This window comes from Vombatus ursinus, unplaced genomic scaffold, assembly GCF_900497805.2.
Source record: "Vombatus ursinus unplaced genomic scaffold, bare-nosed wombat genome assembly UNPS02005286.1, whole genome shotgun sequence".
Lineage (NCBI taxonomy): Eukaryota > Metazoa > Chordata > Mammalia > Diprotodontia > Vombatidae > Vombatus > Vombatus ursinus.
In genome coordinates this window covers 5086850-5092069 of record NW_020945064.1, presented here as the reverse complement: position 1 = coordinate 5092069, position 5220 = coordinate 5086850, and positions in this window count along the sequence as shown.

Below are 5220 nucleotides of genomic sequence, written 5' to 3'. Positions count from 1 at the left end.
TAGTTTTTTACTTGATTCTTTGGGATTCTCTAAATATAGCATCATGTCATCTGCAAAGAGAGATAGCCTTGTTTCTTCTTTGCCTATTCTAATGCCTTCAATGTCTTTTTCTTCTCTTATTGCTAAAGCTAACGTTTCCAGTACAATGTTGAATAACAGTGGTGATAATGGACATTCTTGTATCACCCCCGATCTTATTGAAAATGCTTCTAGCTTGTCCCCATTACATACTATGCTTGCTGAAGGTTTTAGATAGATGCTATTTATTATTTTAAGAAAGACTCCATTTATACCTATGCTCTCTAGTGTTTTTAATAGGAATGGGTGTTGTATTTTGTCAAAAGCTTTTTCTGCATCTATTGAGATGATCATATGGTTTCTTTTAGTTTTGGTGTTGTTATGATGGATTATGCTGTTAGTTTTCCTTATATTGAACCAGCCCTGCATTCCTAGTATAAATCCTACCTGGTCATAGTGTATTATTCGTGTGATAAGTTGCTGTAATCTATTTGCTAATATTTTGTTTAAAATTTTTGCATCTATATTCATTAGAGAAATTGGTCTATAATTTTCTTTCTCTGTTTTGACTCTTCCTGGTTTAGGTATCAGCACCATATTTGTATCACAAAAAGAATTTGGTAAGATTCCTTCTTTACCTATTTTACCAAATAGTTTATATAGTATTGGAATTAATTGTTCTTTAAATGCTTGATAGAATTCACATGTAAATCCATCTGGCCCTGGAGATTTTTTCCTAGGGAGTTCATCAATGATTTGTTCAATTTCTTTTTCTGAGATGGGGTTATTTAAGTATTTTACTTCCTCTTCTGTTAATCTGGGCAATTTATATTTTTGTAAATATATATCCATTTCACTAATTGTCAAATTTGTTGGCATATAGTTGAGCAAAATAATTCCTAATTGTTGTTTTAATTTCCTCTTCCTTGGTGGTAGTTTCATCCTTTTAATTCTTGATACTAGTAATTTGGTTTTCTTCTTTCTTTTTTTAAATTAGATTGACCAAAGGTTTATCTATTTTATTGGTTTTTTCATAAAACCAGCTCTTAGTTTTATTTATTAGTTCAATAGTTTTCTTAATTTCAATTTTCTTAATTTTTCCTTTGGTTTTCAATATTTCTAATTTGGTGTTTAATTGAGGATTTTTAATTTGTTCTTTTTCTAGTTTTTTTAGTTGTATGCCCAATTCATTGATCTCCTCTTTTTCTATTTTATTTATGTGAGCATTTAGAGATATAAAACTTCCCCTAAGAACTGCTTTTGCTGCATCTCATAAGTTTTGGTATGTTGTCTCATTATTGTCATTCTCTTGAATGAAATTATTGATTGTTTCTATGATTTGTTCTTTGACCCAATCATTTTTTAGGATTAGATTATTTAGTTTCCAATTATTTTTTAGTCTATCTTTCCATGACCCTTTGTTACATGTAATTTTTATTGCACCATGATCTGAAAAGGATGCATTTAATATTTCTGCCTTTCTGCATTGGATTGTGAGGTTTTTATGCCCTAGTACATGGTCAATTTTTGTGTATGTGCCATGTACCTCTGAGAAAAAGTGTATTCCTTTCTATCCCCATTCAGTTTTCTCCACAGGTCTATCATACCTAACTTTTCTAATGTTCTATTCACCTCCTTAACTTCTTTCTTGTTTATTTTGTGGTTAGATTTATCTAGTTCAGAGAGGGGGAGGTTGAGGTCCCCCACTGGTATAGTTTTACTGTCTATTTCTTCCTGTAACTCCCTGAACTTCTTCTCTAAGAATTTGGATGCTATACCATTTGGTGCATATATATTTAGTAATGATATTACTTCATTGTCTATGGTGCCTTTTAGCAGGATGTAGTTTCCTTCCTTGTCTCTTTTGATAAGATCTATTTTTGCTTTTGCTTTGTCTGAGATCAGGATTACTATCCCTGCTTTTTTTACTTCAGCTGAAGCATAATGTATTTTGCTCCAGTCTTTTACCTTTACCCTATATGTGTCACTCTTTTTCAAATGTGTTTCCTGTAAACAACATATTGTAGGATTATGGTTTTTAATCCAATCTGCTAAACGCTTCTGTTTTATGGGAGAGTTCATCCCATTCACATTTACAGTTATGATTACTATCTGTGTCTTTTTCTCCATTCTTCCCCCCCCCCCGTTTATGCTTTTCTTTTCCTTTCTCCTTCCCCCCCCACTAGTGTTTTGCTTTTGACCAGTCTCTTCTTCGGTCCCACCTCCCTTCTATTATCCCTTTCCCTTTTCTTCCCCTTTACCCTTACTGCTTCTTCCCTCCCTTCTATCCCCCCTCCCTTTTTTTCCCCTTTCCCCTCCTACTACCTATAGTGCAAGTTAGATTTGTATACCTAACTGATTATGTTATTCCCTTCTTGAGCCAAATCTGATGACAGTAAGGTTCAAACATCCCCCTCCCTTCTTTACCTCTGCTCTAATAGGTTTTTGTGTCTTTTCCTGTAATATAATTTACCCTTGTCTGCCTCCTCCTTTCTCAGTACATTTTCTTAGTTCAGACTAATCCACTTACTTGGATCCATTTAATCCATTTGATTAAATTTTTTTTTATCATTACATCAAAGTCAACTTATATCCACCCCCTTTATATATACTCTTTTAACATGGTATAATAACAATACAATTCTCAAGAGTTACAAGTGTCATTTTCCCTTGTAGGGATGTAAACATTTTGCCCTTATTAGCAACATATTGTATCTTTCTGTCCCATTTACCTTTTTATGTCTCTCTTGAATCTTGTACTTGAAGATCAAATTTTTTGTTGAGCTCCGGTCTTTTTATCAGGAACATTTGGAAGTCCCCTATTTCGTTGAATATCCATCTCCTTCCCTGAAAAATCATGCTCATTTTTGCTGGGGTAGTTAATCCTTGGCTGCATTCCAAGCTCCTTTGCCTTATGGAATATCATGTTCCATGCCCCACGGTCTTTTAACATAGAGGCTGCAAGGTCCTGTGTAATCCTGACTGTGGTTCCATGATATTTAAATTGTTTCTTTCTGGCTGCTTGCAGTAATTTCTCTTTAATCTGGTAATTTTGGAATTTAGCTATTATATTCCTTGTCATTTTCAATTTGGGATCTCTTTCAGGCAGGGAACAGTGGATTCTTTTTATAGTTATTTTACCTTCAGGTTCTAGGACTTCAGGGCAGTTTTCCTTTATGATTTCCTGAAGGATATTGTACAGGCTCTTTTTTTCATCATGACTTTCAGGTAGGCCTATAATTTTTAAATTGTCTCTCCTGGATTGATTTTCCAGATCAACTGTTTTACCCATGAGGTATTTCATCTATTTTTCATTTTTTTGGTTTCTGTTTGACTGATTCTTGCTCTCTCATAGTGTCATTAGTTTCTATTTGTTCAGTTCTAATTTTTAACATTTTTTTTCTGTTAGATTTTGTACTTTCTTCTCCAATTGGTCATTTGTATTTTTAAGGGATTTATTTTCTTCATTGTACTTTTTTTCCAATTGGCCAATTGAACTTTTAAAGGACTCCTCTACCTCTCTCATTTGACTTTTAAAATCCTTCTTGAGTTCTTCTAAGAAGGATTTGTGGGCTTCAGACCAGTTCATATTCCCTTTTGATGTTGCGGATGTGAGTTTGATGACAGTATTGTCCCCTTCAGAATTTCTGTCTTGATCTTCACTCTTCTCATAATATGAATCTATCGTACATTTCTTTTTACTCATGGAGTTTCTTTATTCTCTGGTGTTTAAAGAGATTAAGCTCTCCTGCTGGGGAGCAGAGGGCTCTGACCCAAGCTTCTTGTGTTGGGAGCCTAGGTCTTGGTCACTGGCTTTGTGTGCTGGGGCCTCTTATGTTGGCAATTGGAGGCTGTAGGTTTCCGGCAGCTTATCTGGTGTTGGGCTGGAATCAGCAAGGCTGGGACTTGGAGGTTAATCAAGGTTGCCTGCTTTTCCTTTCCTTTAGCTTTGTTTAGCTCCTTTTAGATAAGTGCTGCCAGGTGTTTATCTGCCTGGGGCCCCTTGCAGTGCTGCCTCCCTTATTTCTGTTGAGGTACTGGGAGACTTCTTTGCTGTAGAATGTTGAGGTACCTGGTGGTTTTCTGAGCTGGTTTCCACCAGTCACCCCACCCTCACTGAGGCACTCGGAGGTACAGCTGCTGGTGTTTGCCTACTGGACCCCCTGGGCTTCAGGATCTCCTCCTGGTTGGCAGGGCTGTAGGGTTCTGACAGCTTACCTGGTGTTGCGCTGGAATCAACAAGGCTGGACCTTTTTGGCACCTCTAGGTTGCTTCCTTCAGCTCCTTTCAGACGAATGCTGCCGGGTGCTTGTCCGCCTGGGGCTCTTTGTGGTGCTGCTTCCCTATTTTTGCTGAGGCACTAGGAGACCCGTTTGCAGTAGAATGCCGAGGCACCAGAATCTCCTCCTCCTGGTGTGCTAAAGTGGGTCTTTCCGCTAGCTGGCTGGGCGACTTCCGGTTCCGTACTGCTCCCCTTCCCCCAGGGTAAGAGGGGCCTTTCCTGTTAATCCCTCTAGCTACCTGGGCTACTGCACTGCTGCACCCCGTCTTTCTTCTGGTTCAGCTATTCCAGGGTCTTTTCTGGGGTGATATTTTCTGGGTTTTCAGAAGTTGATAGGGGAGGGTGAGAGCAACTACCTTTTTACTCTGCCATCTTGGCTCCCGGAGGCAGAAGTCCACAACAACTTATTGTTGCATCTCCGGACCACTCTCTCTCGTCCAACATGAGTAAGGGACCGTTGTAAGACATTTTAGGACCACTTAGCCAGCAGGGATGTCCCGTGCTTTGCCTAACCTGCGACTCCTCTGCTAATCCATCATTTTTGGCCTTCAAGAGCAATTTGGTCTATCAACCAATGAGATTCTGCATTTTACTATACCTCTTTTACTTATTTGGGTATCAAACCCTATAAAAGTAAGGACCTGGGGACCAGGGGCATCTCAGATCATGAAGATTTGAGGTCTACTTCATTAGAGGGGACCATGAACCCTCCAATAAAGTGCCATTGGCTCAGAGCTCTGCCTCAGTTTCTTTTATTGTAGGTTGGATAATTTTAAACTCCATATTAACCATACTGTATGATTTGAGAAGAGAGGTAAGCCTTCCTCTCAAATATGTGTATGTATGCATGTCATATTATGCACATATATACATTATATGTATGAACTATATTCATATGTGTGTATACATATGTGTGTGTG